General features: G+C 56.5%; 1 protein-coding gene across 5 annotated transcripts in view; it reads left to right on the forward strand.

Annotated features, from left to right (window-relative positions):
- The window catches only part of LOC112994544 (ciliogenesis and planar polarity effector complex subunit 1), a 224689-nt gene that overhangs the window by 144969 nt on the left and 53086 nt on the right, over window positions 1–26634 (forward strand). The gene's annotated exons all lie outside the window — the stretch shown is intronic.

Raw genomic sequence — 26634 nt, forward strand, 5'->3', positions numbered from 1 at the left:
CATCGATAGCTCTCGATGTCGAGGGGCATCGAAGCCTGTCTAATTCCACACCTATCGATAGGCATCGATATCCATCGGCATCGATAATATCGCTGCCGATGGATATCGATGCCTGTCGATAGGCGGCGAGAGCAGCCGATCTCGAGAGGCATGCAGAGCTTTTGGTGTGTGGGCCCTGTTGCTCCTGGGAAGCACCGAGGCCTCTCGACATTGACCGTTTTTGGGATCGTGGGCCCTTCCGGAGCATTGATCTGCATAGGCATGGCGCGGGAAGGACACGCAGAGATAGCGAGGCCTGTCTCTCTGCGTGACAAGCTGTGGATGTCGACAGCTGCGTAGCCAGGGGTAGGCATGGATGTGGAGGGGCGTGCGTAAGTATCGATTGGTGTGGCTAGGTGTCGATCTGGATGGGTATTTTAGGTTTTGGGCCGTGGCCGTGGCCGCTCCTATTCTTGTTAGGCATGCAAGGAGTCTCGCCATCGATAGCTCTCGATGTCGAGGGGCATCGAAGCCTGTGCAATTCCACACCTATCGATAGGCATCGATATCCATCGGCATCGATAATATCGCTGCCGATGGATATCGATGCCTATCGATAGGCGGCGGGTGCAGCCGATCGCGAGAAGCATGCAGAGCTTTTGGTGTGTGGGCCCTGTTGCTCCTGGGAAGCACCGAGGCCTCTCGACATTGACCGTTTTTGGGATCGTGGGCCCTTCCGGAGCATTGATCTCCACAGGCATCGTGCGGGAAGGACACGCAGAGATAGCGAGGCCTGTCTCTCTGCGTGACAAGCTGTGGATGTTGACAGCTGCGTAGCCATGGGTAGGCATGGATGTGGAGGGGCGTGCGTAAGTATCGATTGGTGTGGCTAGGTGTCGATCTGGACGGGTATTTTAGGTTTTGGGCCGTGGCCGTGGCCACTCCTATTCTTGTTAGGCATGCAAGGAGTCTCGCCATCGATAGCTCTCGATGTCGAGGGGCATCGAAGCCTGTCCAATTCCACACCTATCGATAGGCATCGATATCCATCGGCATCGATAATATCGCTGCCGATGGATATCGATGCCTATCGATAGGCGGCGGGAGCAGCCGATCGCGAGAGGCATGCAGAGCTTTTGGTGTGTGGGCCCTGTTGCTCCTGGGAAGCACCGAGGCCTCTCGACATTGACCGTTTTTGGGATCGTGGGCCCTTCCGGAGCATTGATCTCCACAGGCATCGTGCGGGAAGGACACGCAGAGATAGCGAGCCCTGTCTCTCTGCGTGACAAGCTGTGGATGTTGACAGCTGCGTAGCCAGGGGTAGGCATGGATGTGGAGGGGCATGCGTAAGTATCGATTGGTGTGGCTAGGTGTCGATCTGGACGTGCATTTTAGCTTTTGGGCCGGGTTTGGGGCCATGGCCGTGGCCGCTCCTATTCTTGTTAGGCATGCAAGGAGTCTCGCCATCGATAGCTCTCGATCTCGAGGTGCATTGAAGCCTGTGCAATTCCACACCTATCGATAGGCATCGATATCCATCGGCATCGATAATATCGCTGCCGATGGATATCGATGCCTCTCGATAGGCGGCGGGAGCAGCTGATCGCGAGAGGCATGCAGAGGTTTTGGTGTGTGGGCCGTGTTGCTCTCGGGAGGCACCGAGACCCCTCGACATTGACCGTTTTATGGATAGTGGGCCCTTCCGGAGCATTGATCTCCACAGGCATCGTGCGGGAAGGACACGCAGAGATAGCGAGCCCTGCCTCTCTGCGTGACAAGCTGTGGATGTCGACAGCTCCGTAGCCAGGGGTAGGCATGGATGTGGAGGGGCGTGCGTAAGTATCGATTGGTGTGGCTAGGTGTCGATCTGGACGGGTATTTTAGGTTTTGGGCCGTGGCCGTGGCCGCTCCTATTCTTGTTAGGCATGCAAGGAGTCTCGTCATCAATAGCTCTCGATGTCGAGGGGCATCGAAGCCTGTGCAATTCCACACCTATCGATAGGCATCGATATCCATCGGCATCGATAATATCGCTGCTGATGGATATCGATGCCTATCGATAGGCGGCGAGAGCAGGCGATCGCGAGAGGCATGCAGAGGTTTTGGTGTGTGGGCCGTTTTGCTCTCGGGAGGCACCGAGACCCCTCGACATTGACCGTTTTTGGGATCGTGGGCCCTTCCGGAGCAGTGATCTCCACAAACATCATGCAGGAAGGACACGCAGAGATAGCGAGCCCTGTCTCTCTGCGTGACAAGCTGTGGATGTCGACAGCTGCGTAGCCAGGGGTAGGCATGGATGTGGAGGGGTGTGCGTAAGTATCGATTGGTGTGGCTAGGTGTCGATCTGGACGGGTATTTTAGGTTTTGGGCCGTGGCCATGGCCGCTCCTATTCTTGTTAGGCATGCAAGGAGTCTCGCCATCGATAGCTCTCGATGTCGAGGGGCATCGAAGCCTGTGCAATTCCACACCTATCGATAGGCATCGATATCCATCGGCATCGATAATATCGCTGCCGATGGATATCGATGCCTATCGATAGGCGGCGGGTGCAGCCGATCGCGAGAGGCATGCAGAGCTTTTGGTGTGTGGGCCCTGTTGCTCCTGGGAAGCACCGAGGCCCCTCGACATTGACCGTTTTTGGGATCGTGTGCCCTTCCGGAGCATTGATCTCCACAGGCATGGCGCGGGAAGGACACGCAGAGATAGCGAGCCCTGTCTCTCTGTGTGACAAGCTGTGGATGTCGACAGCTCCATAGCCAGGGGTAGGCATGGATGTGGAGGGGCGTGCGTAAGTATCGATTGGTGTGGCTAGGTGTCGATCTGGACGGGTATTTTAGGTTTTGGGCCGTGGCCGTGGCCACTCCTATTCTTGTTAGGCATGCAAGGAGTCTCGTCATCAATAGCTCTCGATGTCGAGGGGCATCGAAGCCTGTCTAATTCCACACCTATCGATAGGCATCGATATCCATCGGCATCGATAATATCGCTGCCGATGGATATCGATACCTATCGATAGGCGGCGAGAGCAGCCGATCTCGAGAGGCATGCAGAGCTTTTGGTGTGCGGGCCGTGTTGGTCTTGGGAAGCAGCGAGGCCTCTCGACATTGACCGTTTTTGGGATCGTGGGCCCTTCCGGAGCATTGATCTGCATAGGCATGGCGCGGGAAGGACACGCAGAGATAGCGAGCCCTGTCTCTCTGCGTGACAAGCTGTGGATGTCGACAGCTGCGTAGCCAGGGGTAGGCATGGATGTGGAGGGGCGTGCGTAAGTATCGATTGGTGTGGCTAGGTGTCGATCTGGACGGGCATTTTAGGTTTTGGGCCTGGTTTTGGGCCGTGGCCATGGCCACTCCTATTCTTGTTAGACATGCAAGGAGTCTCGCCATCGATACCTCTCGATCTCGAGGGGCATCGAAGCCTGTCTAATTCCACACCTATCGATAGGCATCGATATCCATCGGCATCGATAATATCGCTGCCGATGGATATCGATGCCTATCGATAGGCGGCGAGAGCAGCCGATCGCGAGAGGCATGCAGAGCTTTTGGTGTGTGGGCCCTGTTGCTCCTGGGAAGCACCGAGGCCTCTCGACATTGACCGTTTTTGGGATAGTGGGCCCTTCCGGAGCATTGATCTGCATAGGCATGGCGCGGGAAGGACACGCAGAGATAGCGAGCCCTGTCTCTCTGCGTGACAAGCTGTGGATGTCGACAGCTGCGTAGCCAGGGGTAGGCATGGATGTGGAGGGGCGTGCGTAAGTATCGATTGGTGTGGCTAGGTGTCGATCTGGACGGTGCATTTTAGATTTTGGGCCGGGTTTGGGGCCGTGGCCGTGGCCGTGGCCGCTCCTATTCTTGTTAGGCATGCAAGGAGTCTCGCCATCGATAGCTCTCGATCTCGAGGTGCATTGAAGCCTGTGCAATTCCACACCTATCGATAGGCATCGATATCCATCGGCATCGATAATATCGCTGCCGATGGATATCGATGCCTATCGATAGGCGGCGAGAGCAGCCAATCGCGAGAGGCATGCAGAGCTTTTGGTGTGTGGGCCGTGTTGGTCTTGGGAAGCAGCGAGGCCTCTCGACATTGACCGTTTTTGGGATCGTGGGCCCTTCCGGAGCATTGATCTGCATAGGCATGGCGCGGGAAGGACACGCAGAGATAGCGAGGCCTGTCTCTCTGCGTGACAAGCTGTGGATGTCGACAGCTGCGTAGCCAGGGGTAGGCATGGATGTGGAGGGGCGTGCGTAAGTATCGATTGGTGTGGCTAGGTGTCGATCTGGACGGGCATTTTAGGTTTTGGGCCTGGTTTTGGGCCGTGGCCATGGCCACTCCTATTCTTGTTAGGCATGCAAGGAGTCTCGTCATCGATAGCTCTCGATCTCGAGGGGCATCGAAGCCTGTCTAATTCCACACCTATCGATAGGCATCGATATCCATCGGCATCGATAATATCGCTGCCGATGGATATCGATGCCTATCGATAGGCGGCGAGAGCAGCCGATCTCGAGAGGCATGCAGAGCTTTTGGTGTGTGGGCCCTGTTGCTCCTGGGAAGCACCGAGGCCTCTCGACATTGACCGTTTTTGGGATCGTGGGCCCTTCCGGAGCATTGATCTGCATAGGCATCGTGCGGGAAGGACACGCAGAGATAGCGAGGCCTGTCTCTCTGCGTGACAAGCTGTGGATGTCGACAGCTCCATAGCCAGGGGTAGGCATGGATGTGGAGGGGCGTGCGTAAGTATCGATTGGTGTGGCTAGGTGTCGATCTGGACGGGTATTTTAGGTTTTGGGCCGTGGCCGTGGCCACTCCTATTCTTGTTAGGCATGCAAGGAGTCTCGTCATCAATAGCTCTCGATGTCGAGGGGCATCGAAGCCTGTCTAATTCCACACCTATCGATAGGCATCGATATCCATCGGCATCGATAATATCGCTGCCGATGGATATCGATGCCTATCGATAGGCGGCGAGAGCAGCCGATCGCGAGAGGCATGCAGAGCTTTTGGTGTGTGGGCCCTGTTGCTCCTGGGAAGCACCGAGGCCTCTCGACATTGACCGTTTTTGGGATCGTGGGCCCTTCCGGAGCATTGATGTGCATAGGCATGGCGCGGGAAGGACACGCAGAGATAGCGAGCCCTGTCTCTCTGCGTGACAAGCTGTGGATGTCGACAGCTGCGTAGCCAGGGGTAGGCATGGATGTGGAGGGGCGTGCGTAAGTATCGATTGGTGTGGCTAGGTGTCGATCTGGACGATGCATTTTAGATTTTGGGCCGGGTTTGGGGCCGTGGCCGTGGCAGCTCCTATTCTTGTTAGGCATGCAAGGAGTCTCGCCATCGATAGCTCTCGATCTCGAGGTGCATTGAAGCCTGTGCAATTCCACACCTATCGATAGGCATCGATATCCATCGGCATCGATAATATCGCTGCCGATGGATATCGATGCCTATCGATAGGCGGCGGGAGCAGCCGATCGCGAGAGGCATGCAGAGCTTTTGGTGTGTGGGCCGTGTTGCTCTCGGGAGGCACCGAGGCCCCTCGACATTGACCGTTTTTGGGATCGTGGGCCCTTCCGGAGCATTGATCTCCACAGGCATCGTGCGGGAAGGACACGCAGAGATAGCGAGCCCTGTCTCTCTGCGTGACAAGCTGTGGATGTCGACAGCTCCATAGCCAGGGGTAGGCATGGATGTGGAGGGGCGTGCGTAAGTATCGATTGGTGTGGCTAGGTGTCGATCTGGACGGGTATTTTAGGTTTTGGGCCGTGGCCGTGGCCGCTTCTATTCTTGTTAGGCATGCAAGGAGTCTCGCCATCGATAGCTCTCGATGTCGAGGGGCATCGAAGCCTGTGCAATTCCACACCTATCGATAGGCATCGATATCCATCGGCATCGATAATATCGCTGCCGATGGATATCGATGCCTGTCGATAGGCGGCGAGAGCAGCCGATCTCGAGAGGCATGCAGAGCTTTTGGTGTGTGGGCCGTGTTGGTCTTGGGAAGCAGCGAGGCCTCTTGACATTGACCGTTTTTGGGATTGTGGGCCCTTCCGGAGCATTGATGTGCATAGGCATGGCGCGGGAAGGACACGCAGAGATAGCGAGGCCTGTCTCTCTGCGTGACAAGCTGTGGATGTCGACAGCTGCGTAGCCAGGGGTAGGCATGGATGTGGAGGGGCGTGCGTAAGTATCGATTGGTGTGGCTAGGTGTCGATCTGGACGGGCATTTTAGGTTTTGGGCCTGGTTTTGGGCCGTGGCCATGGCCACTCCTATTCTTGTTAGGCATGCAAGGAGTCTCGTCATCGATAGCTCTCGATCTCGAGGGGCATCGAAGCCTGTCTAATTCCACACCTATCGATAGGCATCGATATCCATCGGCATCGATAATATCGCTGCCGATGGATATCGATGCCTGTCGATAGGCGGCGAGAGCAGCCGATCTCGAGAGGCATGCAGAGCTTTTGGTGTGTGGGCCCTGTTGCTCCTGGGAAGCACCGAGGCCTCTCGACATTGACCGTTTTTGGGATCGTGGGCCCTTCCGGAGCATTGATCTGCATAGGCATGGCGCGGGAAGGACACGCAGAGATAGCGAGGCCTGTCTCTCTGCGTGACAAGCTGTGGATGTCGACAGCTGCGTAGCCAGGGGTAGGCATGGATGTGGAGGGGCGTGCGTAAGTATCGATTGGTGTGGCTAGGTGTCGATCTGGATGGGTATTTTAGGTTTTGGGCCGTGGCCGTGGCCGCTCCTATTCTTGTTAGGCATGCAAGGAGTCTCGCCATCGATAGCTCTCGATGTCGAGGGGCATCGAAGCCTGTGCAATTCCACACCTATCGATAGGCATCGATATCCATCGGCATCGATAATATCGCTGCCGATGGATATCGATGCCTATCGATAGGCGGCGGGTGCAGCCGATCGCGAGAAGCATGCAGAGCTTTTGGTGTGTGGGCCCTGTTGCTCCTGGGAAGCACCGAGGCCTCTCGACATTGACCGTTTTTGGGATCGTGGGCCCTTCCGGAGCATTGATCTCCACAGGCATCGTGCGGGAAGGACACGCAGAGATAGCGAGGCCTGTCTCTCTGCGTGACAAGCTGTGGATGTTGACAGCTGCGTAGCCATGGGTAGGCATGGATGTGGAGGGGCGTGCGTAAGTATCGATTGGTGTGGCTAGGTGTCGATCTGGACGGGTATTTTAGGTTTTGGGCCGTGGCCGTGGCCACTCCTATTCTTGTTAGGCATGCAAGGAGTCTCGCCATCGATAGCTCTCGATGTCGAGGGGCATCGAAGCCTGTCCAATTCCACACCTATCGATAGGCATCGATATCCATCGGCATCGATAATATCGCTGCCGATGGATATCGATGCCTATCGATAGGCGGCGGGAGCAGCCGATCGCGAGAGGCATGCAGAGCTTTTGGTGTGTGGGCCGTGTTGCTCCTGGGAAGCACCGAGGCCTCTCGACATTGACCGTTTTTGGGATCGTGGGCCCTTCCGGAGCATTGATCTCCACAGGCATCGTGCGGGAAGGACACGCAGAGATAGCGAGCCCTGTCTCTCTGCGTGACAAGCTGTGGATGTTGACAGCTGCGTAGCCAGGGGTAGGCATGGATGTGGAGGGGCATGCGTAAGTATCGATTGGTGTGGCTAGGTGTCGATCTGGACGTGCATTTTAGCTTTTGGGCCGGGTTTGGGGCCATGGCCGTGGCCGCTCCTATTCTTGTTAGGCATGCAAGGAGTCTCGCCATCGATAGCTCTCGATCTCGAGGTGCATTGAAGCCTGTGCAATTCCACACCTATCGATAGGCATCGATATCCATCGGCATCGATAATATCGCTGCCGATGGATATCGATGCCTCTCGATAGGCGGCGGGAGCAGCTGATCGCGAGAGGCATGCAGAGGTTTTGGTGTGTGGGCCGTGTTGCTCTCGGGAGGCACCGAGACCCCTCGACATTGACCGTTTTTGGGATAGTGGGCCCTTCCGGAGCATTGATCTCCACAGGCATCGTGCGGGAAGGACACGCAGAGATAGCGAGCCCTGCCTCTCTGCGTGACAAGCTGTGGATGTCGACAGCTCCGTAGCCAGGGGTAGGCATGGATGTGGAGGGGCGTGCGTAAGTATCGATTGGTGTGGCTAGGTGTCGATCTGGACGGGTATTTTAGGTTTTGGGCCGTGGCCGTGGCCGCTCCTATTCTTGTTAGGCATGCAAGGAGTCTCGCCATCGATAGCTCTCGATGTCGAGGGGCATCGAAGCCTGTGCAATTCCACACCTATCGATAGGCATCGATATCCATCGGCATCGATAATATCGCTGCTGATGGATATCGATGCCTATCGATAGGCGGCGAGAGCAGGCGATCGCGAGAGGCATGCAGAGGTTTTGGTGTGTGGGCCGTTTTGCTCTCGGGAGGCACCGAGACCCCTCGACATTGACCGTTTTTGGGATCGTGGGCCCTTCCGGAGCAGTGATCTCCACAAACATCATGCAGGAAGGACACGCAGAGATAGCGAGCCCTGTCTCTCTGCGTGACAAGCTGTGGATGTCGACAGCTGCGTAGCCAGGGGTAGGCATGGATGTGGAGGGGTGTGCGTAAGTATCGATTGGTGTGGCTAGGTGTCGATCTGGACGGGTATTTTAGGTTTTGGGCCGTGGCCATGGCCGCTCCTATTCTTGTTAGGCATGCAAGGAGTCTCGCCATCGATAGCTCTCGATGTCGAGGGGCATCGAAGCCTGTGCAATTCCACACCTATCAATAGGCATCGATATCCATCGGCATCGATAATATCGCTGCCGATGGATATCGATGCCTATCGATAGGCGGCGGGAGCAGCCGATCGCGAGAGGCATGCAGAGCTTTTGGTGTGTGGGCCCTGTTGCTCCTGGGAAGCACCGAGGCCCCTCGACATTGACCGTTTTTGGGATCGTGTGCCCTTCCGGAGCATTGATCTCCACAGGCATGGCGCGGGAAGGACACGCAGAGATAGCGAGCCCTGTCTCTCTGTGTGACAAGCTGTGGATGTCGACAGCTCCATAGCCAGGGGTAGGCATGGATGTGGAGGGGCGTGCGTAAGTATCGATTGGTGTGGCTAGGTGTCGATCTGGACGGGTATTTTAGGTTTTGGGCCGTGGCCGTGGCCACTCCTATTCTTGTTAGGCATGCAAGGAGTCTCGTCATCAATAGCTCTCGATGTCGAGGGGCATCGAAGCCTGTCTAATTCCACACCTATCGATAGGCATCGATATCCATCGGCATCGATAATATCGCTGCCGATGGATATCGATACCTATCGATAGGCGGCGAGAGCAGCCGATCTCGAGAGGCATGCAGAGCTTTTGGTGTGCGGGCCGTGTTGGTCTTGGGAAGCAGCGAGGCCTCTCGACATTGACCGTTTTTGGGATCGTGGGCCCTTCCGGAGCATTGATCTGCATAGGCATGGCGCGGGAAGGACACGCAGAGATAGCGAGCCCTGTCTCTCTGCGTGACAAGCTGTGGATGTCGACAGCTGCGTAGCCAGGGGTAGGCATGGATGTGGAGGGGCGTGCGTAAGTATCGATTGGTGTGGCTAGGTGTCGATCTGGACGGGCATTTTAGGTTTTGGGCCTGGTTTTGGGCCGTGGCCATGGCCACTCCTATTCTTGTTAGACATGCAAGGAGTCTCGCCATCGATACCTCTCGATCTCGAGGGGCATCGAAGCCTGTCTAATTCCACACCTATCGATAGGCATCGATATCCATCGGCATCGATAATATCGCTGCCGATGGATATCGATGCCTATCGATAGGCGGCGAGAGCAGCCGATCGCGAGAGGCATGCAGAGCTTTTGGTGTGTGGGCCCTGTTGCTCCTGGGAAGCACCGAGGCCTCTCGACATTGACCGTTTTTGGGATAGTGGGCCCTTCCGGAGCATTGATCTGCATAGGCATGGCGCGGGAAGGACACGCAGAGATAGCGAGCCCTGTCTCTCTGCGTGACAAGCTGTGGATGTTGACAGCTGCGTAGCCAGGGGTAGGCATGGATGTGGAGGGGCATGCGTAAGTATCGATTGGTGTGGCTAGGTGTCGATCTGGACGGTGCATTTTAGCTTTTGGGCCGGGTTTGGGGCCATGGCCGTGGCCGCTCCTATTCTTGTTAGGCATGCAAGGAGTCTCGCCATCGATAGCTCTCGATCTCGAGGTGCATTGAAGCCTGTGCAATTCCACACCTATCGATAGGCATCGATATCCATCGGCATCGATAATATCGCTGCCGATGGATATCGATGCCTATCGATAGGCGGCGAGAGCAGCCGATCGCGAGAGGCATGCAGAGGTTTTGGTGTGTGGGCCGTGTTGTTCTCGGGAGGCACCGAGACCCCTCGACATTGACCGTTTTTGGGATCGTGGGCCCTTCCGGAGCAGTGGTCTCCACAGACATCGTGCAGGAAGGACACGCAGAGATAGCGAGCCCTGTCTCTCTGCGTGACAAGCTGTGGATGTCGACAGCTGCGTAGCCAGGGGTAGGCATGGATGTGGAGGGGTGTGCGTAAGTATCGATTGGTGTGGCTAGGTGTCGATCTGGACGGGTATTTTAGGTTTTGGGCCGTGGCCGTGGCCGCTCCTATTCTTGTTAGGCATGCAAGGAGTCTCGCCATCGATAGCTCTCGATGTCGAGGGGCATCGAAGCCTGTGCAATTCCACACCTATCGATAGGCATCGATATCCATCGGCATCGATAATATCGCTGCCGATGGATATCGATGCCTATCGATAGGCGGCGGGAGCAGCCGATCGCGAGAGGCATGCAGAGCTTTTGGTGTGTGGGCCCTGTTGCTCCTGGGAAGCACCGAGGCCTCTCGACATTGACCGTTTTTGGGATCGTGGGCCCTTCCGGAGCATTGATCTCCACAGGCATGGCGCGGGAAGGACACGCAGAGATAGCGAGGCCTGTCTCTCTGCGTGACAAGCTGTGGATGTCGACAGCTCCATAGCCAGGGGTAGGCATGGATGTGGAGGGGCGTGCGTAAGTATCGATTGGTGTGGCTAGGTGTCGATCTGGACGGGTATTTTAGGTTTTGGGCCGTGGCCGTGGCCACTCCTATTCTTGTTAGGCATGCAAGGAGTCTCGTCATCAATAGCTCTCGATGTCGAGGGGCATCGAAGCCTGTCTAATTCCACACCTATCGATAGGCATCGATATCCATCGGCATCGATAATATCGCTGCCGATGGATATCGATGCCTATCGATAGGCGGCGAGAGCAGCCGATCTCGAGAGGCATGCAGAGCTTTTGGTGTGCGGGCTGTGTTGGTCTTGGGAAGCAGCGAGGCCTCTTGACATTGACCGTTTTTGGGATCGTGGGCCCTTCCGGAGCATTGATCTGCATAGGCATGGCGCGGGAAGGACACGCAGAGATAGCGAGGCCTGTCTCTCTGCGTGACAAGCTGTGGATGTCGACAGCTGCGTAGCCAGGGGTAGGCATGGATGTGGAGGGGCGTGCGTAAGTATCGATTGGTGTGGCTAGGTGTCGATCTGGACGGGCATTTTAGGTTTTGGGCCTGGTTTTGGGCCGTGGCCATGGCCACTCCTATTCTTGTTAGGCATGCAAGGAGTCTCGCCATCGATAGCTCTCGATCTCGAGGTGCATTGAAGCCTGTGCAATTCCACACCTATCGATAGGCATCGATATCCATCGGCATCGATAATATCGCTGCCGATGGATATCGATGCCTATCGATAGGCGGCGGGAGCAGCCGATCGCGAGAGGCATGCAGAGGTTTTGGTGTGTGGGCCCTGTTGCTCTCGGGAGGCACCGAGACCCCTCGACATTGACCGTTTTTGGGATCGTGGGCCCTTCCGGAGCATTGATCTCCACAGGCATCGTGCGGGAAGGACACGCAGAGATAGCGAGGCCTGTCTCTCTGCGTGACAAGCTGTGGATGTCGACAGCTGCGTAGCCAGGGGTAGGCATGGATGTGGAGGGGCGTGCGTAAGTATCGATTGGTGTGGCTAGGTGTCGATCTGGACGGGTATTTTAGGTTTTGGGCCGTGGCCGTGGCCGCTCCTATTCTTCTTAGGCATGCAAGGAGTCTCGCCATCGATAGCTCTCGATCTCGAGGGGCATCGAAGCCTGTGCAATTCCACACCTATCGATAGGCATCGATATCCATCGGCATCGATAATATCGCTGCCGATGGATATCGATGCCTATCGATAGGCGGCGGGAGCAGCCGATCGCGAGAGGCATGCAGAGCTTTTGGTGTGCGGGCCGTGTTGCTCTTGGGAAGCACCGAGGCCCCTCGACATTGACCGTTTTTGGGATCGTGGGCGCTTCCGGAGCAGTGATCTCCACAGACATCGTGCGGGAAGGACACGCAGAGATAGCGAGGCCTGTCTCTCTGCGTGACAAGCTGTGGATGTTGACAGCTGCGTAGCCAGGGCTAGGCATGGATGTGGAGGGGCGTGCGTAAGTATCGATTGGTGTGGCTAGGTGTCGATCTGGATGGGTATTTTAGGTTTTGGGCCGTGGCCGTGGCCGCTCCTATTCTTGTTAGGCATGCAAGGAGTCTCGCCATCGATAGCTCTCGATGTCGAGGGGCATCGAAGCCTGTGCAATTCCACACCTATCGATAGGCATCGATATCCATCGGCATCGATAATATCGCTGCCGATGGATATCGATGCCTATCGATAGGCGGCGGGTGCAGCCGATCGCGAGAAGCATGCAGAGCTTTTGGTGTGTGGGCCCTGTTGCTCCTGGGAAGCACCGAGGCCTCTCGACATTGACCGTTTTTGGGATCGTGGGCCCTTCCGGAGCATTGATCTGCATAGGCATGGCGCGGGAAGGACACGCAGAGATAGCGAGGCCTGTCTCTCTGCGTGACAAGCTGTGGATGTCGACAGCTGCGTAGCCAGGGGTAGGCATGGATGTGGAGGGGCGTGCGTAAGTATCGATTGGTGTGGCTAGGTGTCGATCTGGATGGGTATTTTAGGTTTTGGGCCGTGGCCGTGGCCGCTCCTATTCTTGTTAGGCATGCAAGGAGTCTCGCCATCGATAGCTCTCGATGTCGAGGGGCATCGAAGCCTGTGCAATTCCACACCTATCGATAGGCATCGATATCCATCGGCATCGATAATATCGCTGCCGATGGATATCGATGCCTATCGATAGGCGGCGGGTGCAGCCGATCGCGAGAAGCATGCAGAGCTTTTGGTGTGCGGGCCGTGTTGGTCTTGGGAAGCAGCGAGGCCTCTTGACATTGACCGTTTTTGGGATCGTGGGCCCTTCCGGAGCATAGATCTGCATAGGCATGGCGCGGGAAGGACACGCAGAGATAGCGAGCCCTGTCTCTCTGCGTGACAAGCTGTGGATGTCGACAGCTGCGTAGCCAGGGGTAGGCATGGATGTGGAGGGGCGTGCGTAAGTATCGATTGGTGTGGCTAGGTGTCGATCTGGACGGGCATTTTAGGTTTTGGGCCTGGGTTTGGGCCGTGGCCATGGCCACTCCTATTCTTGTTAGGCATGCAAGGAGTCTCGCCATCGATAGCTCTCGATCTCGAGGTGCATTGAAGCCTGTGCAATTCCACACCTATCGATAGGCATCGATATCCATCGGCATCGATAATATCGCTGCCGATGGATATCGATGCCTATCGATAGGCGGCGGGAGCAGCCGATCGCGAGAGGCATGCAGAGCTTTTGGTGTGTGGGCCCTGTTGCTCTCGGGAGGCACCGAGACCCCTCGACATTGACCATTTTTGGGATCGTGGGCCCTTCCGGAGCATTGATCTCCACAGGCATCGTGCGGGAAGGACACGCAGAGATAGCGAGCCCTGTCTCTCTGCGTGACAAGCTGTGGATGTCGACAGCTCCATAGCCAGGGGTAGGCATGGATGTGGAGGGGTGTGCGTAAGTATCGATTGGTGTGGCTAGGTGTCGATCTGGACGGGTGTTTTAGGTTTTGGGCCGTGGCCGTGGCCGCTCCTATTCTTGTTAGGCATGCAAGGAGTCTCGCCATCGATAGCTCTCGATGTCGAGGGGCATTGAAGTCTGTGCAATTCCACACCTATCGATAGGCATCGATATCCATCGGCATCGATAATATCGCTGCCGATGGATATCGATGCCTATCGATAGGCGGCGGGAGCAGCCGATCGCGAGAGGCATGCAGAGCTTTTGGTGTGCGGGCCGTGTTGCTCTTGGGAAGCACCGAGGCCCCTCGACATTGACCGTTTTTGGGATCGTGGGCCCTTCCGGAGCAGGGATCTCCACAGACATCGTGCGGTAAGGACACGCAGAGATAGCGAGGCCTGTCTCTCTGCGTGACAAGCTGTGGATGTTGACAGCTGCGTAGCCAGGGCTAGGCATGGATGTGGAGGGGCGTGCGTAAGTATCGATTGGTGTGGCTAGGTGTCGATCTGGACGGGTATTTTAGGTTTTGGGCCGTGGCCGTGGCCGCTCCTATTCTTCTTAGGCATGCAAGGAGTCTCGCCATCGATAGCTCTCGATGTCGAGGGGCATCGAAGCCTGTGCAATTCCACACCTATCGATAGGCATCGATATCCATCGGCATCGATAATATCGCTGCCGATGGATATCGATGCCTATCGATAGGCGGCGGGAGCAGCCGGTCTCGAGAGGCATGCAGAGCTTTTGGTGTGTGGGCCCTGTTGCTCCTGGGAAGCACCGAGGCCTCTCGACATTGACCGTTTTTGGGATCGTGGGCCCTTCCGGAGCATTGATCTCCACAGGCATCGTGCGGGAAGGACACGCAGAGATAGCGAGCCCTGTCTCTCTGCGTGACAAGCTGTGGATGTCGACAGCTCCGTAGCCATGGGTAGGCATGGATGTGGAGGGGCGTGCGTAAGTATCGATTGGTGTGGCTAGGTGTCGATCTGGACGTGCATTTTAGCTTTTGGGCCGGGTTTGGGGCCGTGGCCGTGGCCGCTCCTATTCTTGTTAGGCATGCAAGGAGTCTCACCATCGATACCTCTCGATCTCGAGGTGCATCGAAGCCTGTCTAATTCCACACCTATTGATAGGCATCGATATCCATCGGCATCGATAATATCGCTGCCGATGGATATCGATGCCTATCGATAGGCGGTGGGAGCAGCCGATCGCGAGAGGCATGCAGAGTTTTGGTGTGTGGGCCGTGTTGCTCTTGGGAAGCACCGAGGCCCCTCGACATTGACCGTTTTTGGGATCGTGGGCCCTTCCGGAGCATTGATTTGCATAGGCATAGCGCGGGAAGGACACGCAGAGATAGCGAGCCCTGTCTCTCTGCGTGACAAGCTGTGGATGTCGACAGCTGCGTAGCCAGGGGTAGGCATGGATGTGGAGGGGCGTGCGTAAGTATCGATTGGTGTGGCTAGGTGTCGATCTGGACGGGTATTTTAGGTTTTGGGCCGTGGCCGTGGCCGCTCCTATTCTTGTTAGGCATGCAAGGAGTCTCGTCATCAATAGCTCTCGATGTCGAGGGGCATCGAAGCCTGTGCAATTCCATACCTATCGATAGGCATCGATATCCATCGGCATCGATAATATCACTGCCGATGGATATCGATGCCTATCGATAGGCGGCGGGAGCAGCCGATCGCGAGAGGCATGCAGAGCTTTTGGTGTGCGGGCCGTGTTGGTCTTGGGAAGCAGCGAGGCCTCTTGACATTGACCGTTTTTGGGATCGTGGGCCCTTCCGGAGCATAGATCTGCATAGGCATGGCGCGGGAAGGACACGCAGAGATAGCGAGCCCTGTCTCTCTGCGTGACAAGCTGTGGATGTCGACAGCTCCGTAGCCAGGGGTAGGCATGGATGTGGAGAGGCGTGCGTAAGTATCGATTGGAGTGGCTAGGTGTCGATCTGGACGGGTATTTTAGGTTTTGGGCCGTGGCCATGGCCGCTCCTATTCTTGTTGGTCATGCAAGGAGTCTCGCCATCGATAGCTCTCGATGTCGAGGGGCATCGAAGCCTGTGCAATTCCACACCTATCGATAGGCATCGATATCCATCGGCATCGATAATATCGCTGCCGATGGATATCGATGCCTATCGATAGGCGGCGGGAGCAGCCGATCGCGAGAGGCATGCAGAGCTTTTGGTGTGCGGGCCGTGTTGCTCTTGGGAAGCAGCGAGGCCTCTTGACATTGACCGTTTTTGGGATCGTGTGCCCTTCCGGAGCATAGATCTGCATAGGCATGGCGCGGGAAGGACACGCAGAGATAGCGAGCCCTGTCTCTCTGCGTGACAAGCTGTGGATGTCGACAGCTGCGTAGCCAGGGGTAGGCATGGATGTGGAGGGGCATGCGTAAGTATCGATTGGTGTGGCTAGGTGTCGATCTGGACGGGCATTTTAGGTTTTGGGCCGGGTTTGGGGCCGTGGCCGCTCCTATTCTTGTTAGGCATGCAAGGAGTCTCACCATCGATAGCTCTCGATGTCGAGGGGCATCGAAGCCTGTGCAATTCCACACCTATCGATAGGCATCGATATCCATCGGCATCGATAATATCGCTGCCGATGGATATCGATGCCTATCGATAGGCGGCGGGAGCAGCCGGTCTCGAGAGGCATGCAGAGCTTTTGGTGTGTGGGCCGTGTTGCTCCTGGGAAGCACCGAGGCCTCTCGACATTGACCGTTTTTGGGATCGTGGGCCCTTCCGGAGCATTGATCTCCACAGGCATCGTGCGGGAAGGACACGCAGAGATAGCGAGCCCTGTCTCTCTGCGTGACAAGCTGTGGATGTCGACAGCTCCGTAGCCATGGGTAGGCATGGATGTGGAGGGGCGTGCGTAAGTATCGATTGGTGTGGCTAGGTGTCGATCTGGACGTGCATTTTAGCTTTTGGGCCGGGTTTGGGGCCGTGGCCGTGGCCGCTCCTATTCTTGTTAGGCATGCAAGGAGTCTCACCATCGATACCTCTCGATCTCGAGGTGCATCGAAGCCTGTCTAATTCCACACCTATTGATAGGCATCGATATCCATCGGCATCGATAATATCGCTGCCGATGGATATCGATGCCTATCGATAGGCGGTGGGAGCAGCCGATCGCGAGAGGCATGCAGAGTTTTGGTGTGTGGGCCGTGTTGCTCTTGGGAAGCACCGAGGCCCCTCGACATTGACCGTTTTTGGGATCGTGGGCCCTTCCGGAGCATTGATTTGCATAGGCATAGCGCGGGAAGGACACGCAGAGATAGCGAGCCCTGTCTCTCTGCGTGACAAGCTGTGGATGTCGACAGCTCCATAGCCAGGGGTAGGCATGGATGTGGAGGGGCGTGCGTAAGTATCGATTGGTGTGGCTAGGTGTCGATCTGGACGGGTATTTTAGGTTTTGGGCCGTGGCCGTGGCCGCTCCTATTCTTGTTAGGCATGCAAGGAGTCTCGTCATCAATAGCTCTCGATGTCGAGGGGCATCGAAGCCTGTGCAATTCCATACCTATCGATAGGCATCGATATCCATCGGCATCGATAATATCGCTGCCGATGGATATCGATGCCTATCGATAGGCGGCGGGAGCAGCCGATCGCGAGAGGCATGCAGAGCTTTTGGTGTGCGGGCCGTGTTGGTCTTGGGAAGCAGCGAGGCCTCTTGACATTGACCGTTTTTGGGATCGTGGGCCCTTCCGGAGCATAGATCTGCATAGGCATGGCGCGGGAAGGACACGCAGAGATAGCGAGCCCTGTCTCTCTGCGTGACAAGCTGTGGATGTCGACAGCTCCGTAGCCAGGGGTAGGCATGGATGTGGAGAGGCGTGCGTAAGTATCGATTGGAGTGGCTAGGTGTCGATCTGGACGGGTATTTTAGGTTTTGGGCCGTGGCCATGGCCGCTCCTATTCTTGTTGGTCATGCAAGGAGTCTCGCCATCGATAGCTCTCGATGTCGAGGGGCATCGAAGCCTGTGCAATTCCACACCTATCGATAGGCATCGATATCCATCGGCATCGATAATATCGCTGCCGATGGATATCGATGCCTCTCGATAGGCGGCGGGAGCAGCCGATCGCGAGAGGCATGCAGAGCTTTTGGTGTGCGGGCCGTGTTGCTCTTGGGAAGCAGCGAGGCCTCTTGACATTGACCGTTTTTGGGATCGTGTGCCCTTCCGGAGCATAGATCTGCATAGGCATGGCGCGGGAAGGACACGCAGAGATAGCGAGGCCTGTCTCTCTGCGTGACAAGCTGTGGATGTCGACAGCTGCGTAGCCAGGGGTAGGCATGGATGTGGAGGGGCGTGCGTAAGTATCGATTGGTGTGGCTAGGTGTCGATCTGGACGGGTATTTTAGGTTTTGGGCCGTGGCCGTGGCCGCTCCTATTCTTGTTAGGCATGCAAGGAGTCTCGCCATCGATAGCTCTCGATCTCGAGGGGCATCGAAGCCTGTGCAATTCCACACCTATCGATAGGCATCGATATCCATCGGCATCGATAATATCGCTGCCGATGGATATCGATGCCTATCGATAGGCGGCAGGAGCAGCCGATCGCGAGAGGCATGCAGAGCTTTTGGTGTGTGGGCCGTGTTGCTCTCGGGAGGCACCGAGGCCCCTCGACATTGACCGTTTTTGGGATCGTGGGCCCTTCCGGAGCATTGATCTCCACAGGCATCGTGCGGGAAGGACACGCAGAGATAGCGAGCCCTGTCTCTCTGCGTGACAAGCTGTGGATGTCGACAGCTGCGTAGCCATGGGTAGACATGGATGTGGAGGGGCATGCGTAAGTATCGATTGGTGTGGCTAGGTGTCGATCTGGACGTGCATTTTAGCTTTTGGGCCGGGTTTGGGGCCATGGCCGTGGCCGCTCCTATTCTTGTTAGGCATGCAAGGAGTCTCGCCATCGATACCTCTCGATGTCGAGGGGCATCGAAGCCTGTGCAATTCCACACCTATCGATAGGCATCGATATCCATCGGCATCGATAATATCGCTGCCGATGGATTTCGATGCCAATCGATAAGCGGCGGGAGCAGCCGATCGCGAGAGGCATGCAGAGCTTTTGGTGTGTGGGCCGTGTTGCTCTCGGGAGGCACCGAGGCCCCTCGACATTGACCGTTTTTGGGATCGTGGGCCCTTCCGGAGCATTGATCTCCACAGGCATCGTGCGGGAAGGACACGCAGAGATAGCGAGGCCTGTCTCTCTGCGTGACAAGCTGTGGATGTCGACAGCTCCATAGCCAGGGGTAGGCATGGATGTGGAGGGGCGTGCGTAAGTATCGATTGGTGTGGCTAGGTGTCGATCTGGACGGGTATTTTAGGTTTTGGGCCGTGGCCGTGGCCGCTCCTATTCTTGTTAGGCATGCAAGGAGTCTCGCCATCGATAGCTCTCGATGTCGAGGGGCATCGAAGCCTGTGCAATTCCACACCTATCGATAGGCATCGATATCCATCGGCATCGATAATATCGCTGCCGATGGATATCGATGCCTATCGATAGGCGGCGGGAGCAGCCGATTGCGAGAGGCATGCAGAGCTTTTGGTGTGTGGGCCGTGTTGCTCTCGGGAGGCACCGAGACCCCTCAACATTGACCGTTTTTGGGATCGTGGGCCCTTCCAGAGCATTGATCTCCACAGGCATCGTGCGGGAAGGACACGCAGAGATAGCGAGGCCTGTCTCTCTGCGTGACAAGCTGTGGATGTCGACAGCTGCGTAGCCAGGGGTAGGCATGGATGTGGAGGGGCGGGCGTAAGTATCGATTGGTGTGGCTAGGTGTCGATCTGGACGGGTATTTTAGGTTTTGGGCCGTGGCCGTGGCCGCTCCTATTCTTGTTAGGCATGCAAGGAGTCTCGCCATCGATAGCTCTCGATCTCGAGGGGCATCGAAGCCTGTGCAATTCCACACCTATCGATAGGCATCGATATCCATCGGCATCGATAATATCGCTGCCGATGGATATCGATGCCTATCGATAGGCGGCGGGAGCAGCCGATCGCGAGAAGCATGCAGAGCTTTTGGTGTGTGGGCCGTGTTGCTCTCGGGAGGCACCGAGACCCCTCGACATTGACCGTTTTTGGGATCGTGGGCCCTTCCGGAGCATTGATCTGCATAGGCATTGCGCGGGAAGGACACGCAGAGATAGCGAGCCCTGTCTCTCTGCGTGACAAGCTGTGGATGTCGACAGCTGCGTAGCCAGGGGTAGGCATGGATGTGGAGGGGCGGGCGTAAGTATCGATTGGTGTGGCTAGGTGTCGAACTGGACGGGCATTTTAGGTTTGCAGCCGGGTTTGGGGCCGTGGCCGTGGCCGCTCCTATTCTTGTTAGGCATGCAAGGAGTCTCGCCATCGATAGCTCTCGATGTCGAGGGGCATCGAAGCCTGTGCAATTCCACACCTATCGATAGGCATCGATATCCATCGGCATCGATAATATCGCTGCCGATGGATATCGATGCCTATCGATAGGCGGCGAGAGCAGCCGATCGCGAGAGGCATGCAGAGCTTTTGGTGTGTGGGCCCTGTTGCTCCTGGGAAGCACCGAGGCCTCTCGACATTGACCGTTTTTGGGATCGTGGGCCGTTCCGGAGCATTGATCTGCATAGGCATGGCGCGGGAAGGACACGCAGAGATAGCGAGCCCTGTCTCTCTGCGTGACAAGCTGTGGATGTCGACAGCTGCGTAGCCAGGGGTAGGCATGGATGTGGAGGGGCATGCGTAAGTATCGATTGGTGTGGCTAGGTGTCGATCTGGACGGTGCATTTTAGATTTTGGGCCGGGTTTGGGGCCGTGGCCGTGGCCGCTCCTATTCTTGTTAGGCATGCAAGGAGTCTCGCCATCGATAGCTCTCGATCTCGAGGGGCATCGAAGCCTGTGCAATTCCACACCTATCGATAGGCATCGATATCCATCGGCATCGATAATATCGCTGCCGATGGATATCGATGCCTATCGATAGGCGGCGAGAGCAGCCGATCGCGAGAGGCATGCAGAGCTTTTGGTGTGTGGGCCCTGTTGCTCCTGGGAAGCACCGAGGCCTCTCGACATTGACCGTTTTTGGGATCGTGGGCCCTTCCGGGGCATTGATCTCCACAGGCATGGCGCGGGAAGGACACGCAGAGATAGCGAGCCCTGTCTCTCTGCGTGACAAGCTGTGGATGTCGACAGCTGCGTAGCCAGGGGTAGGCATGGATGTGGAGGGGCGTGCGTAAGTATCGATTGGTGTGGCTAGGTGTCGATCTGGACGGGTATTTTAGGTTTTGGGCCATGGCCGTGGCCACTCCTATTCTTGTTAGGCATGCAAGGAGTCTCGTCATCAATAGCTCTCGATGTCGAGGGGCATCGAAGCCTGTCTAATTCCACACCTATCGATAGGCATCGATATCCATCGGCATCGATAATATCGCTGCCGATGGATATCGATACCTATCGATAGGCGGCGAGAGCAGCCGATCTCGAGAGGCATGCAGAGCTTTTGGTGTGCGGGCCGTGTTGGTCTTGGGAAGCACCGAGGCCTCTTGACATTGACCGTTTTTGGGATCGTGGGCCCTTCCGGAGCATTGATCTGCATAGGCATGGCGCGGGAAGGACACGCAGAGATAGCGAGCCCTGTCTCTCTGCGTGACAAGCTGTGGATGTCGACAGCTGCGTAGCCAGGGGTAGGCATGGATGTGGAGGGGCATGCGTAAGTATCGATTGGTGTGGCTAGGTGTCGATCTGGACGGTGCATTTTAGCTTTTGGGCCGGGTTTGGGGCCATGGCCATGGCCGCTCCTATTCTTGTTAGGCATGCAAGGAGTCTCGCCATCGATACCTCTCGATCTTGAGGGGCATCGAAGCCTGTGCAATTCCACACCTATCGATAGGCATCGATATCCATCGGCATCGATAATATCGCTGCCGATGGATATCGATGCCTCTCGATAGGCGGCGGGAGCATCCGATCGCGAGAGGCATGGAGAGCTTTTGGTGTGTGGGCCGTGTTGCTCTTGGGAAGCACCGAGGCCCCTCGACATTGACCGTTTTTGGGATCGTGGGCCCTTCCGGAGCATTGATCTCCACAGGCATGGCGCGGGAAGGACACGCAGAGATAGCGAGCCCTGTCTCTCTGCGTGACAAGCTGTGGATGTCGACAGCTGTGTAGCCAGGGGTAGGCATGGATGTGGAGGGGCGTGCGTAAGTATCGATTGGTGTGGCTAGGCGTCGATCTGGACGGGTATTTTAGGTTTTGGGCCATGGCCGTGGCCACTCCTATTCTTGTTAGGCATGCAAGGAGTCTCGCCATCGATAGCTCTCGATGTCGAGGGGCATCGAAGCCTGTGCAATTCCACACCTATCGAGAGGCATCGATATCCATCGGCATCGATAATATCGCTGCCGATGGATATCGATGCCTATCGATAGGCGGCGGGAGCAGCCGATCGCGAGAGGCATGCAGAGCTTTTGGTGTGTGGGCCCTGTTGCTCCTGGGAAGCACCGAGGCCCCTCGACATTGACCGTTTTTGGGATCGTGGGCCCTTCCGGAGCATTGATCTCCACAGGCATCGTGCGGGAAGGACACGCAGAGATAGCGAGCCCTGTCTCTCTGCGTGACAAGCTGTGGATGTCGACAGCTGCGTAGCCAGGGGTAGGCATGGATGTGGAGGGGCGTGCGTAAGTATCGATTGGTGTGGCTAGGTGTCGATCTGGACGGGTATTTTAGGTTTTGGGCCATGGCCGTGGCCACTCCTATTCTTGTTAGGCATGCAAGGAGTCTCGTCATCAATAGCTCTCGATGTCGAGGGGCATCGAAGCCTGTCTAATTCCACACCTATCGATAGGCATCGATATCCATCGGCATCGATAATATCGCTGCCGATGGATATCGATACCTATCGATAGGCGGCGAGAGCAGCCGATCTCGAGAGGCATGCAGAGCTTTTGGTGTGCGGGCCGTGTTGGTCTTGGGAAGCAGCGAGGCCTCTTGACATTGACCGTTTTTGGGATCGTGGGCCGTTCCGGAGCATTGATCTGCATAGGCATGGCGCGGGAAGGACACGCAGAGATAGCGAGCCCTGTCTCTCTGCGTGACAAGCTGTGGATGTCGACAGCTGCGTAGCCAGGGGTAGGCATGGATGTGGAGGGGCATGCGTAAGTATCGATTGGTGTGGCTAGGTGTCGATCTGGACGGTGCATTTTAGCTTTTGGGCCGGGTTTGGGGCCATGGCCGTGGCCGCTCCTATTCTTGTTAGGCATGCAAGGAGTCTCGCCATCGATAGCTCTCGATCTCGAGGGGCATCGAAGCCTGTGCAATTCCACTCCTATCGATAGGCATCGATATCCATCGGCATCGATAATATCGCTGCCGATGGATATCGATGCCTATCGATAGGCAGCGGGAGCAGCCAATCGCGAGAGGCATGCAGAGCTTTTGGTGTGTGGGCCGTGTTGTTCTCGGGAGGCACCGAGACCCCTCGACATTGACCGTTTTTGGGATCGTGGGCCCTTCCGGAGCATTGATCTCCACAGGCATCGTGCAGGAAGGACACGCAGAGATAGCGAGCCCTGTCTCTCTGCGTGACAAGCTGTGGATGTCGACAGCTCCATAGTCAGGGGTAGGCATGGATGTGGAGGGGCGTGCGTAAGTATCGATTGGTGTGGCTAGGTGTCGATCTGGACGGGTATTTTAGGTTTTGGGCCGTGGCCGTGGCCGCTCCTATTCTTGTTAGGCATGCAAGGAGTCTCGCCATCGATAGCTCTCGATGTCGAGGGGCATCGAAGCCTGTGCAATTCCACACCTATCGATAGGCATCGATATCCATCGGCATCGATAATATCGCTGCCGATGGATATCGATGCCTATCGATAGGCGGTGGGAGCAGCCGATCGCGAGAGGCATGCAGAGCTTTTGGTGTGTGGGCCCTGTTGCTCCTGGGAAGCACCGAGGCCTCTCGACATTGACCGTTTTTGGGATCGTGGGCCCTTCCGGAGCATTGATCTCCACAGGCATCGTGCGGGAAGGACACGCAGAGATAGCGAGCCCTGTCTCTCTGCGTGACAAGCTGTGGATGTTGACAGCTGCGTAGCCAGGGGTAGGCATGGATGTGGAGGGGCATGCGTAAGTATCGATTGGTGTGGCTAGGTGTCGATCTGGACGGTGCATTTTAGCTTTTGGGCCGGGTTTGGGGCCATGGCCGTGGCCGCTCCTATTCTTGTTAGGCATGCAAGGAGTCTCGCCATCGATAGCTCTCGATCTCGAGGTGCATTGAAGCCTGTGCAATTCCACACCTATCGATAGGCATCGATATCCATCGGCATCGATAATATCGCTGCCGATGGATATCGATGCCTATCGATAGGCGGCGGGAGCAGCTGATCGCGAGAGGCATGCAGAGGTTTTGGTGTGTGGGCCGTGTTGCTCTCGGGAGGCACCGAGACCCCTCGACATTGACCGTTTTTGGGATAGTGGGCCCTTCCGGAGCATTGATCTCCACAGGCATCGTGCGGGAAGGACACGCAGAGATAGCGAGCCCTGCCTCTCTGCGTGACAAGCTGTGGATGTCGACAGCTCCGTAGCCATGGGTAGGCATGGATGTGGAGGGGCGTGCGTAAGTATCGATTGGTGTGGCTAGGTGTCGATCTGGACGGGTATTTTAGGTTTTGGGCCGTGGCCGTGGCCGCTCCTATTCTTGTTAGGCATGCAAGGAGTCTCGCCATCGATAGCTCTCGATCTCGAGGGGCATCGAAGCCTGTGCAATTCCACACCTATCGATAGGCATCGATATCCCTCGGCATCGATAATATCGCTGCCGATGGATATCGATGCCTATCGATAGGCGGCGGGAGCAGCCAATCGCGAGAGGCATGCAGAGCTTTTGGTGTGTGGGCCGTGTTGCTCTTGGGAAGCACCGAGGCCCCTCGACATTGACCGTTTTTGGGATCGTGGCCCCTTCCGGAGCATTGATCTCCACAGGCATCGTGCGGGAAGGACACGCAGAGATAGCGAGCCCTGTCTCTCTGCGTGACAAGCTGTGGATGTTGACAGCTGCGTAGCCATGGGTAGGCATGGATGTGGAGGGGCGTGCGTAAGTATCGATTGGTGTCGCTAGGTGTCGATCTGGACGGGTATTTTAGCTTTTGGGCCGGGTTTGGGGCCGTGGCCGTGGCCACTCCTATTCTTGTTAGGCATGCAAGGAGTCTCACCATCGATACCTCTCGATGTCGAGGGGCATCGAAGCCTGTCTAATTCCACACCTATTGATAGGCATCGATATCCATCGGCATCGATAATATCGCTGCCGATGGATATCGATGCCTCTCGATAGGCGGCGGGAGCAGCCGATCGCGAGAGGCATGCAGAGCTTTTGGTGTGTGGGCCCTGTTGCTCCTAGGAAGCACGAAGGCCTCTCGACATTGACCATTTTTGGGATCGTGGGCCCTTCCGGAGCATTGATCTCCACAGGCATTGCGCGGGAAGGACACGCAGAGATAGCGAGGCCTGTCTCTCTGCGTGACAACCTGTGGATGTCGACAGCTCCATAGCCAGGGGTAGGCATGGATGTGGAGGGGCGTGCGTAAGTATCGATTGGTGTGGCTAGGTGTCGATCTGGACGGGTATTTTATGTTTTGGGCCGTGGCCGTGGCCGCTCCTATTCTTGTTAGGCATGCAAGGAGCCTCGCCATCGATAGCTCTCGATGTCGAGGGGCATCGAAGCCTGTGCAATTCCACACCTATCGATAGGCATCGATATCCATCGGCATCGATATTATCGCTGCCGATGGATATCGATGCCTATCGATAGGCGGCGGGAGCAGCCGATCGCGAGAGGCATGCAGAGCTTTTGGTGTGTGGGCCCTGTTGCTCTCGGGAGGCACCGAGACCCCTCGACATTGACCATTTTTGGGATCGTGGGCCCTTCCGGAGCATAGATCTGCATAGGCATGGCGCGGGAAGGACACGCAGAGATAGCGAGCCCTGTCTCTCTGCGTGACAAGCTGTGCATGTCGACAGCTCCGTAGCCATGGGTAGGCATGGATGTGGAGGGGTGTGCGTAAGTATCGATTGGTGTGGCTAGGTGTCGATCTGGATGGGTATTTTAGGTTTTGGGCCGTGGCCGTGGCAGCTCCTATTCTTGTTAGGCATGCAAGGAGTCTCGCCATCGATAGCTCTCGATCTCGAGGGGCATCGAAGCCTGTGCAATTCCACACCTATCGATAGGCATCGATATCCATCGGCATCGATAATATCGCTGCCGATGGATATCGATGCCTATCGATAGGCGGCGAGAGCAGCCGATCGCGAGAGGCATGCAGAGCTTTTGGTGTGTGGGCCGTGTTGCTCTTGGGAAGCACCGAGGCCTCTTGACATTGACCGTTTTTGGGATCGTGGGCCCTTCCGGAGCATTGATCTCCATAGGCATGGCGCGGGAAGGACACGCAGAGGTAGCGAATCCTGTCTCTCTGCGTGACAAGCTGTGGATGTCGACAGCTGCGTAGCCAGGGGTAGGCATGGATGTGGAGGGGCGTGCGTAAGTATCGATTGGTGTGGCTAGGTGTCGATCTGGACGTGCATTTTAGCTTTTGGGCCGGGTTTGGGGCCGTGGCCATGGCCACTCCTATTCTTGTTAGGCATGCAAGGAGTCTCGTCATCGATAGCTCTCGATGTCGAGGTGCATCGAAGCCTGTGCAATTCCACACCTGTCGATAGGCATCGATATCCATCGGCATCGATAATATCGCTGCCGATGGATATCGATGCCTATCGATAGGCGGCAGG

The sequence above is a fragment of the Dromaius novaehollandiae genome, chromosome W (assembly GCF_036370855.1).
Source record: "Dromaius novaehollandiae isolate bDroNov1 chromosome W, bDroNov1.hap1, whole genome shotgun sequence".
Lineage (NCBI taxonomy): Eukaryota > Metazoa > Chordata > Aves > Casuariiformes > Dromaiidae > Dromaius > Dromaius novaehollandiae.